Source organism: Bombina bombina, chromosome 8 (genome assembly GCF_027579735.1).
Source record: "Bombina bombina isolate aBomBom1 chromosome 8, aBomBom1.pri, whole genome shotgun sequence".
Classification (NCBI taxonomy): Eukaryota; Metazoa; Chordata; class Amphibia; order Anura; family Bombinatoridae; genus Bombina; species Bombina bombina.
The window spans coordinates 20,940,769-20,952,579 of NC_069506.1; the positions used below are offsets into that span (position 1 = coordinate 20,940,769).

At 43.8% G+C, this 11,811-nt stretch overlaps 1 protein-coding gene across 1 annotated transcript in view; it reads right to left on the reverse strand.

The window, feature by feature from the left end:
• The window catches only part of LOC128638774 (uncharacterized), a 142,252-nt gene extending 131,576 nt beyond the window's left edge, over positions 1 to 10,676 (reverse strand). Inside the window, exon 1 of the mRNA XM_053690911.1 lies at positions 10,414 to 10,676. The gene's annotated coding sequence lies outside the window, so the exon portion shown is untranslated. The remainder of the gene's footprint in view (positions 1 to 10,413) is intronic.
• Between the last annotated feature and the right edge of the window lie 1,135 nt (positions 10,677 to 11,811).

Below are 11,811 nucleotides of genomic sequence, written 5' to 3' on the forward strand. Positions count from 1 at the left end.
TGATATCCCACAAGTAAGGATGATGATCCGTGGACTCATCGTGTCTTTAAAAAGAAATGGGAAAATTGCTACAAATTGTGTATTCTTTCTCAATCATAAAAGTTTAATTTTGACTTTACGGTCTATTTAATGCTATTGCTCATCTGCAAATCTATGAACACAGAATCACCCCATACAAGTTTCAAGAAGCTCAGTGAATAGAAGATTGTTTGGGTGGAATAGATCAATTTGATTTAAATCAAATCCACACTGCTGTAGTGAACAGCCCTGCAGCACCTCCTGAAGCTAAAACTTTACTACAGCCTTGTAGCACCTCCTGAAGCTAAAGCTTTACTACAGCCGTGTAGCACCTCCTGAAGCTAAAGCTTTACTACAGCTTTGTAGCACCTCCTCAAGCTAAAGCTTTACTACAGCCCTGCAGCACCTCCTCAAGCTAAAGCTTTACTACAGCCCTGCAGCACCTCCTCAAGCTAAAGCTTTACTACAGCACCTCCTCAAGCTAAAGCTTTACTACAGCCCTGCAGCACCTCCTCAGGCTAAAGCTTTACTACAACCTTGTAGCACCTCCTGAAGCTAAAGCTTTACTACAGCCCTGCAGCACCTCCTCAAGCTAAAGCTTTACTACAGCCCTGCAGCACCTCCTCAAGCTAAAGCTTTACTACAGCCCTGCAGCACCTCCTCAAGCTAAAGCTTTACTACAGCCTTGTAGCACCTCCTGAAGCTAAAGCTTTACTACAGCCCTGCAGCACCTCCTAAAGCTAAAGCTTCACTACAGCACCTCCTCAAGCTAAAGCTTTACTACAGCACCTCCTCAAGCTAAAGCTTTACTACAGCACCTCCTCAAGCTAAAGCTTTACTACAGCACCTCCTCAAGCTAAAGCTTTACTACAGCACCTCCTCAAGCTAAAGCTTTACTACAGCCCCTCCTCAAGCTAAAGCTTTACTACAGCCTTGTAGCACCTCCTGAAGCTAAAGCTTTACTTCAGCCCTGCAGCATCTCCTCAAGCTAAAGCTTTACTACAGCCCTGCAGCATCTCCTCAAGCTAAAGCTTCACTACAGCCCTGCAGCATCTCCTCAAGCTAAAGCTTCACTACAGCCCTGCAGCATCTCCTCAAGCTAAAGCTTCACTACAGCATCTCCTTAAGCTAAAGCTATACTACAGCCTTGAAGCACCTCCTCAAGCTAAAGCTATACTACAGCCCTGCAGCATCTCCTGAAGCTAAAGCTTTACTACAGCCTTGTAGCACCTCCTGAAGCTAAAGCTTTACTTCAGCCCTGCAGCATCTCCTCAAGCTAAAGCTTTACTACAGCCCTGCACATCTCCTCAAGCTAAACCTTTACTACAGCCCTGCAGCATCTCCTCAAGCTAACGCTTCACTACAGCCCTGCAGCATCTCCTCAAGCTAAAGCTTCACTACAGCATCTCCTTAAGCTAAAGCTATACTACAGCCTTGAAGCACCTCCTCAAGCTAAAGCTTTACTACAGCCCTGCACATCTCCTCAAGCTAAACCTTTACTACAGCCCTGCAGCATCTCCTCAAGCTAAAGCTTCACTGCAGCATCTCCTCAAGCTAAAGCTTCACTACAGCATCTCCTCAAGCTAAAGCTTCACTACAGCATCTCCTTAAGCTAAAGCTATACTACAGCCTTGAAGCACCTCCTCAAGCTAAAGCTATACTACAGCCCTGCAGCATCTCCTGAAGCTAAAGCTTTACTACGGCCCTTTAAAAAAAAAAAACAGAACAGGTAAAGAGCCCACTAGTAGAGAACACACATATAGCACTCTAGAGTCATAGATATAATGTCGTATCACAGTTTGAATTTTATTGGGTACTGAAAACAGATAATCCCAACGACCAGGAAGGGGAAAAATCCAATGTTAAAACATAACCTTTAAATGAGTTGACCTAAAATATAAAGGGAAACTATTAAAAACACACACTTATGTATAGCCCTGCATATGCTTGGGTTCACTTTTATATTGGATTCTTGCTTGTATGCCATTGTTGACAGGGAGAGTAAATGTGATTGATATCAGATTTTAGAGTTCAGTATCATGCCCTTAGGCAAAATGTAAACGTTTTTTGTGTAGACTCGTAAAGAGTTAGTGTAAATGTTTGCTGATAAGATTTTAGAATCAATAGATTGTGAGAATGATTCAGTAATTAGGATTTCAATAGTAGCACAATATGGCAGTTATACAAGTGTACACTATGTCAATACACAATCTGCCTGTTAAATAATTGATCAGGTTTGCAGAGGATCCTTACAATCATCAAATGACTACAAATAATAGTATTAGTAAAACCTGATGTTTTCCCGGAAAATAAATGGCAGGCTTATGGCTTATAACAGGTGTAACCAAGTTTTAGTAAACTGAAAAGGAATACTGTAGCCCATGTAATAGAGTACTATCTGCGTGTAACAATAAGTGCACAATCTGAAAAACGTTTATAAAATGAAATGCTAGTGGTAGCTGTTAAGTATAACAGGTTTTCCTTAAAGTGAATGTAAATTTTGATGCTAAAGTGCCCGGTTTTTAAAAATTTGATTAAAAACAGGGGCACTTTAATTCATCAAAATTTACATTTCAATCCTGTTGTGAAAAAAAAAACAAAAAAAAAAAAACTTAACTTTTAAACTTGACAGCTGCTCCAGCTTCCTCAGGTCGTCGCAAGCCATTTCTGATGTCAGAAATGATGGATAGGTCATCCTCCAATCACAGTTTCCCCCCCGGGGGAATCAGTGTCTGATTCAACGCCATGATTGGAGGAAGCCGGATTCATCATTTTAGACCCATGAAGAGGCTTTGCAATAGGTGGGGAAAGCTGGAGCTGCTGTCAAGAGTAAAAGGTAAGTTGTTTTTTTCACAACAGGAGTGAAATGTAAATTTTGATAAATTAAAGTGCCCCTGTTTTTAATCAAATTTTTAAAAACCGGCACTTTAGCATAAAAATTTACATTCACTTTAAGTATAGCTTTGTGTTAGTCTGAGACAGAAATAACAAACATTTCAGTATTGCTATGATTACTATATAACCATACGTAGTGCTAGTAATGATTGTACTCTTCCTGCCTATTGTCATAGATGGTCAGGTTAGTAAAAGGTATATTAATTAGCTGGTCAGTTTCTGAAAGTAATACCGATTACAAAATATGTAGTTGTCTAGTGTTTACATTTGAAAATTATGACAGGCTTGTGGTTTGCAACTAACGTTGCCTTGCTTAAGTTAACTGCCAAATATGTTTAAAATAAGTAGTAAATGAACTATAACAATTCAAGCATGTGTAAATACTTCCGGACTAGGTAAATAGATAGAATATCCACTTTCATTAGAATATGTGAATTGCTATCTGAGAATTTAGCTCACTTGAGCTCTGTTTGCCGAATTTGCTGACATAATAGTTCTCACAGATAACGTTTAAGTTAAATTCAATATCATATCCTTGTTTCCAAGTCAGCATTAAAGTAAGCTAGTAATCGTTCATTATTGGTTATGTAGCATGTGCAGTAATACTTCAAGTGGCCGTTAAAAAGCAGATGTTCCCAGTAACTCCTCAACACCAAGTCCCTAACATGTGTCACCGTGTGAACTGCGTTCTCAAAAGGGTATTTGATCTCTGCATCTCCTCAAGTTAAAGCTTTACTACAGCCCTGCAGCACCTCCTGAAGCTAAAGCTTTATTACAGCCCTGCAGCACCTCCTGAAGCTAAAGCTTTATTACAGCCCTGCTGCATCTCCTCAAGCTAAAGCTTTATTACAGCCCTGCTGCATCTCCTCAAGCTAAAGCTTTATTACAGCCCTGCTGCATCTCCTCAAGCTAAAGCTTTATTACAGCCCTGCAGCACCACCTCAAGCTAAAGCTTTATTACAGCCATGCAACATCTCCTCAAGCTAAAGCTTTATTACAGCCCTGCTGCATCTCCTCAAGCTAAAGCTTTATTACAGCCATGCAACATCTCCTCAAGCTAAAGCTTTATTACAGCCCTGCTGCATCTCCTCAAGCTAAAGCTTTATTACAGCCCTGCTGCATCTCCTCAAGCTAAAGCTTTATTACAGCCCTGCAGCACCACCTCAAGCTAAAGCTTTATTACAGCCATGCAACATCTCCTCAAGCTAAAGCTTTATTACAGCCATGCAACATCTCCTCAAGCTAAAGCTTTATTACAGCCCTGCTGCATCTCCTCAAGCTAAAGCTTTATTACAGCCCTGCAGCACCACCTCAAGCTAAAGCTTTATTACAGCCATGCAACATCTCCTCAAGCTAAAGCTTTATTACAGCCCTGCAGCACCTCCTCAAGCTAAAGCTTTATTACAGCCCTGCAGCACCACCTCAAGCTAAAGCTTTATTACAGCCATGCAACATCTCCTCAAGCTAAAGCTTTATTACAGCCCTGCAGCACCTCCTCAAGCTAAAGCTTTATTACAGCCCTGCAGCACCACCTCAAGCTAAAGCTTTATTACAGCCCTGCTGCATCTCCTCAAGCTAAAGCTTTATTACAGCCCTGCTGCACCACCTCAAGCTAAAGCTTTATTACAGCCATGCAACATCTCCTCAAGCTAAAGCTTTATTACAGCCCTGCTGCATCTCCTCAAGCTAAAGCTTTATTACAGCCCTGCAGCACCACCTCAAGCTAAAGCTTTATTACAGCCCTGCAGCACCTCCTCAAGCTAAAGCTTTATTACAGCCCTGCAGCACCACCTCAAGCTAAAGCTTTATTACAGCCCTGCAGCACCACCTCAAGCTAAAGCTTTATTACAGCCCTGCAGCACCACCTCAAGCTAAAGCTTTATTACAGCCATGCTGCACCACCTCAAGCTAAAGCTTTATTACAGCCCTGCAGCACCACCTCAAGCTAAAGCTTTATTACAGCCATGCAGCACCACCTCAAGCTAAAGCTTTATTACAGCCCTGCAGCACCACCTCAAGCTAAAGCTTTATTACAGCCATGCTGCACCACCTCAAGCTAAAGCTTTATTACAGCCCTGCTGCATCTCCTCAAGCTAAAGCTTTATTACAGCCCTGCTGCATCTCCTCAAGCTAAAGCTTTATTACAGCCCTGCTGCATCTCCTCAAGCTAAAGCTTTATTACAGCCCTGCTGCATCTCCTCAAGCTAAAGCTTTATTACAGCCATGCAGCACCACCTCAAGCTAAAGCTTTATTACAGCCCTGCAGCACCTCCTCAAGCTAAAGCTTTATTACAGCCCTGCTGCATCTCCTCAAGCTAAAGCTTTATTACAGCCCTGCAGCACCTCCTCAAGCTAAAACTTTATTACAGCCATGCAGCATCTCCTCAAGCTAAAGCTTTATTACAGCCATGCTGCACCACCTCAAGCTAAAGCTTTATTACAGCCATGCTGCACCACCTCAAGCTAAAGCTTTATTACAGCCATGCTGCACCACCTCAAGCTAAAGCTTTATTACAGCCCTGCAGCACCTCCTCAAGCTAAAGCTTTATTACAGCCCTGCTGCATCTCCTCAAGCTAAAGCTTTATTACAGCCCTGCTGCATCTCCTCAAGCTAAAGCTTTATTACAGCCCTGCTGCATCTCCTCAAGCTAAAGCTTTATTACAGTCCTGCTGCATCTCCTCAAGCTAAAGCTTTATTACAGCCATGCAGCACCACCTCAAGCTAAAGCTTTATTACAGCCCTGCAACATCTCCTCAAGCTAAAGCTTTATTACAGCCCTGCTGCATCTCCTCAAGCTAAAGCTTTATTACAGCCCTGCTGCATCTCCTCAAGCTAAAGCTTTATTACAGCCCTGCTGCATCTCCTCAAGCTAAAGCTTTACTACAGCCCTGCAGCACCTCCTGAAGCTAAAGCTTTATTACAGCCATGCAGCACCACCTCAAGCTAAAGCTTTACTACAGCCCTGCAGCACCTCCTCAAGCTAAAGCTTTATTACAGCCATGCAGCACCACCTCAAGCTAAAGCTTTATTACAGCCATGCAGCACCACCTCAAGCTAAAACTTTATTACAGCCATGCAGCACCACCTCAAGCTAAAGCTTTATTACAGCCATGCAGCACCACCTCAAGCTAAAGCTTTATTACAGCCATGCAGCACCACCTCAAGCTAAAGCTTTATTACAGCCATGCAGCACCACCTCAAGCTAAAGCTTTATTACAGCCATGCAGCACCACCTCAAGCTAAAGCTTTATTACAGCCATGCAGCACCACCTCAAGCTAAAGCTTTATTACAGCCATGCAGCACCTCCTGAAGCTAAAGCTTTACTACAGCCCTGCTGCATCTCCTCAAGCTAAAGCTTTATTACAGCCATGCAGCACCACCTCAAGCTAAAGCTTTATTACAGCCATGCAGCACCACCTCAAGCTAAAGCTTTACTACAGCCCTGCAGCACCTCCTGAAGCTAAAGCTTTATTACAGCCATGCAGCACCTCCTGAAGCTAAAGATTTACTACAGCCTTGCAGCATCTCCTGAAGCTAAAGCTTTACTACAGCCCTGCAGCACCTCCTCAAGCTAAAGCTTTACTACAGCCCTGCAGCACCTCCTCAAGCTAAAGCTTAATTACAGCCCTGCTGCATCTCCTCAAGCTAAAGCTTTATTACAGCCATGCAGCACCTCCTCAAGCTAAAGCTTTACTACAGCACCTCCTCAAGCTAAAGCTTTACTACAGCCTTGCAGCATCTCCTGAAGCTAAAGCTTTACTACAGCCCTGCAGCACCTCCTCAAGCTAAAGCTTTACTACAGCCTTGTAGCACCTCCTCAAGCTAAAGCTTTACTACAGCCCTGCAGCATCTCCTAAAGCTAAAGCTTCACTACAGCACCTCCTCAAGCTAAAGCTTTACTACAGCCTTGCAGCATCTCCTGAAGCTAAAGCTTTACTACAGCCCTGCAGCACCTCCTCAAGCTAAAGCTTTACTACAGCCTTGTAGCACCTCCTGAAGCTAAAGCTTTACTACAGCCCTGCAGCACCTCCTCAAGCTAAAGCTTTACTACAGCCTTGAAGCACCTCCTCAAGCTAAAGCTATACTATAGCCCTGCAGCACCTCCTCAAGTTAATGCTTTACTACAGCCCTGCAGCACCTCCTCAAGCTAAAGCTTTACTACAGCCCTGCAGCACCTCCTCAAGCTAAAGCTTTACTACAGCCCTGCAGCACCTCCTCAAGCTAAAGCTTTACTACAGCCCTGCAGCATTCTCAAGCTAAAGCTTTACCAGAGCCTTGCAGCACCTCCTCAAGCTAAAGCTTTACCACAGCCCTGCAGCACCTCCTCAAGCTAAAGCCCTGCAGCATTTCCTCAAGATAAAGCTTTGCTACAGCCCTGCAGCACCTCCTCAAGCTAAAACTTTACCACAGCCCTGCAGCACATCCTCAAGCTAATGCTTTACCACAGCATTGAAGCACCTCCTCAAGCTAAAGCTTTACTACAGCCCTGCAGCACCTCCTCAAGCTAAAGCTTTACTACAGTCCTGCAGCATCTCACGTTAAAATTTACTACAGCCCTGCAGTATTCTCCTCAAGCTAAAGCTTTGCTACAGCATCTCATGTTAAAGCTTTACTACAGCCCTGCAGCACCTTCTCAAGCTAAAGCTTTACTACAGCCCTGCAGCATCTCCTCAAGTTAAAACTTTACTACAGCCCTGCAGTATTCTCCACCATCTAAAGCTTTACTACATCATCTCCTCAAGCTAAAGCTTTGCTACAGCCCTGCAGCACCTCCTCAAGTTAAAACCTTACTACAGCCCTGCAGCACCTCCTCAAGTTAAAACTTTACTACAGCCCTGCAGTATTTGACTCAAGTTAAAGCTTTACTACAGCATCTCCTCAAGCTAAAGCTTTACTACAGACCTGCAGCATCTCCTCAAGTTAAAGCTTTACTACAGCCCTGCCTGCAGCAGCTCCTCAAGCTAAAGCTTTACTACAGCCCTGCAGCATCTCCTCAAGCTAAAGCTTTACTTCAGCCCTGCAACATCTCCTCAAGCTAAAGCTTTACTTCAGCCCTGCAACATCTCCTCAAGCTAAAGCTTTATTTCAGCCCTGCAGCACCTCCTCAAGCTAAAGCTTTACTACAGCCATGCAGCACCACCTCAAGCTAAAGCTTTACTACAGCCTTGCAGCATCTCCTGAAGCTAAAGCTTTACTACAGCCCTGCAGCACCTCCTCAAGCTAAAGCTTTACTACAGCCCTGCAGCACCTCCTCAAGCTAAAGCTTTATTACAGCCCTGCTGCATCTCCTCAAGCTAAAGCTTTATTACAGCCATGCAGCACCTCCTCAAGCTAAAGCTTTACTACAGCACCTCCTCAAGCTAAAGCTTTACTACAGCCTTGCAGCATCTCCTGAAGCTAAAGCTTTACTACAGCCCTGCAGCACCTCCTCAAGCTAAAGCTTTACTACAGCCCTGCAGCATCTCCTAAAGCTAAAGCTTCACTACAGCACCTCCTCAAGCTAAAGCTTTACTACCGCCTTGCAGCATCTCCTGAAGCTAAAGCTTTACTACAGCCCTGCAGCACCTCCTCAAGCTAAAGCTTTACTACAGCCTTGTAGCTCCTCCTGAAGCTAAAGCTTTACTACAGCCCTGCAGCACCTCCTCAAGCTAAAGCTTTACTACAGCCTTGAAGCACCTCCTCAAGCTAAAGCTATACTATAGCCCTGCAGCACCTCAAGCTAAAGCTTTACTACAGCCCTGCAGCACCTCCTCAAGTTAATGCTTTACTACAGCCCTGCAGCACCTCCTCAAGCTAAAGCTTTACTACAGCCCTGCAGCACCTCCTCAAGCTAAAGCTTTACTACAGCCCTGCAGCACCTCCTCAAGCTAAAGCTTTACTACAGCCCTGCAGCATTCTCCTCAAGCTAAAGCTTTACCAGAGCCTTGCAGCACCTCCTCAAGCTAAATCTTTACCACAGCCCTGCAGCACCCCCTCAAGCTAAAGCCCTGCAGCATTTCCTCAAGATAAAGCTTTGCTACAGCCCTGCAGCACCTCCTCAAGCTAAAACTTTACCACAGCCCTGCAGCACATCCTCAAGCTAATGCTTTACCACAGCATTGAAGCACCTCCTCAAGCTAAAGCTTTACTACAGCCCTGCAGCACCTCCTCAAGCTAAAGCTTTACTACAGTCCTGCAGCATCACAAGTTAAAATGTACTACAGCCCTGCAGTATTCTCCTCAAGCTAAAGCTTTGCTACAGCATCTCCTCATGTTAAAGCTTTACTACAGCCCTGCAGCACCTTCTCAAGCTAAAGCTTTACTACAGCCCTGCAGCATCTCAAGCTAAAGCTTTACTACAGCCCTGCAGCATCTCAAGCTAAAGCTTTACTACAGCACCTCGTCAAGCTAAAGCTTTACTACAGCCCTGCAGCACCTCCTCAAGCTAAAGCTTTACTACAGCCCTGCAGCATCTCCTCAAGTTAAAACTTTACTACAGCCCTGCAGTATTCTCCACCATCTAAAGCTTTACTACATCATCTCCTCAAGCTAAAGCTTTGCTACAGCCCTGCAGCACCTCCTCAAGTTAAAACCTTACTACAGCCCTGTAGCACCTCCTCAAGTTAAAACTTTACTACAGCCCTGCAGTATTTGACTCAAGTTAAAGCTTTACTACAGCATCTCCTCAAGCTAAAGCTTTACTACAGACCTGCAGCATCTCCTCAAGTTAAAGCTTTACTACAGCCCTGCCTGCAGCAGCTCCTCAAGCTAAAGCTTTACTACAGCCCTGCAGCATCTCCTCAAGCTAAAGCTTTACTTCAGCCCTGCAACATCTCCTCAAGCTAAAGCTTTATTTCAGCCCTGCAGCACCTCCTCAAGCTAAAGCTTTACTACAGCCCTGCAGCACCTCCTCAAGCTAAAGCTTTATTTCAGCCCTGCAGCACCTCCTCAAGCTAAAGCTTTACTACAGCCCTGCAGCACCTCCTCAAGCTAAAGCTTTACTACAGCCCTGCAGCATCTCCTCAAGCTAAAGCTTTACTAAAGCCCTGCAGCACCTCCTCAAGCTAAAGCTTTACTACAGCCCTGCATCATCTCCTCAAGCTAAAGCTTTACCACAGTCCTGCCGCACCTCCTCAAGCTAAAGCTTTACTACAGTCCTGCCGCACCTCCTCAAACTAAAGCTTTACTACAGCCCTGCAGCATTCTCCTCAAGCTAAAGCTTTACTACAGCCCTGCAGCATTCTCCTCAAGCTAAAGCTTTACTACAGCACCACAACGTTACAACTGCGCTACAGTTCTGTATCAGGCTACACCTGCATTACAGTACATGGCTGGAACAAAACCTTAAACAGAGTTAAGGGGCAGAAATATTAACTGCTCAATTATCTATCAAATCCGCAGCACTGCAACTATTGCTCCATAACACTCTCAAAAACGCTTTGGGTGTATCAGGTCCCCATCACACAAATAAATAATGTGCATAGACAGGTAAACAATAAAGACAGACGCCACTGCTCACCCACTTCCGGTGTTCCACTGTCAGCTTCTGACATCATCAAGCAGCACCCTAACCAACGTGACGGAACGGGTGTTCTATCAGACCAGGGAATTCATCAGAGTAGCCAATCACGTGGCTTCTCGACCATGTTATTTACGGGCATGCTGTTGCTCACTTCTTGATACGCCATAGTATTTACTGGCATGTACACTTGCAATGCTGTTTATGGGTATGGGAGTCAGTGCAGTGCTGTATCAGGAAAGCGGCACACTCATAGTCACGGAGTTTTGAACACACACTAATAGCGGTACAGAATAAAACGCCTACACTCCAGTACTTATATCTACAGACCACGCCCTATATCTGATGGACAGCGCTCTAGTGGGCGGTATCAGCAAAGCACTTTGGAAGTTGTAGTCTGTTGATTCCGCAATTCACATTCGCTTCCGCCTTTTCTGTGCAGTATATTTTACTAGCATTATAAGACTGTAGGTGTACCAGCCTGTCTCTGTATGTCAGTGATGTGCGGTGAGGTCAGAGGCTGGTGAGGCAGTGGCTAGGAATCGGATACGCCTTCATTATTTAGATATCCTTTGTTGAAGAAATAGCAATGCACATGGGTGAGCCAATTGCATGAGGTATGTATATGCAGCCACCAATCAGTAGCTACTGAGCATATTAAGATATGATTTTCAACAAAGGATATCTGATTTTCTTCATTCTTTTGATATCCTTTGTTGAAAATCATATCTAAATATGTGCAGTAGCTACTGAGCATATTTAGATATGATTTTCAACCAAGGATATCAAAAGAATGAAGAAAATCAGATATCCTTTGTTGAAAATCATATCTAAATATGTGCAGTAGCTAATGAGCATATTTAGATATGATTTCCAACAAAGGATATCTGATTTTCTTCATTCTTTTGATATCCTTTGTTGAAAATCATATCTAAATATGCACAGTAGCTAATGAGCATATTTAGATATGATTTTCAACAAAGGATATCTGATTTTCTTCATTCTTTTGATATCCTTTGTTGAAAATAATATCTAAGTATGCGCAGTATCTAATGAGCATATTTAGATATGATTTCAACAAAGGATATCAAAAGAATGCAGATAATCAGATATTAGATGTAAATTGGAAAGTTATTTAACACTATTTCCCTAAAGTTTTCAGGAAAAGCTTATAGAAGCAGAAGCAGCTACTTCAATGTCTTAGGACAGCATAGCTTGGGAGGTTTGTTCAGCACAGCAAGCATATCATAATAGTTTACCTCCCAACATTTCCAGGAAAGGAAGCAGGTGAGGGAGACTTGTGCACAGCCACAGAGAGAGTGTGTGGGTGTCTTGTAGGTGGGGCTAAAATTCCCACGCTTTACAGGCCTGACTGTTTATGTTTTGACGTTTTGATCT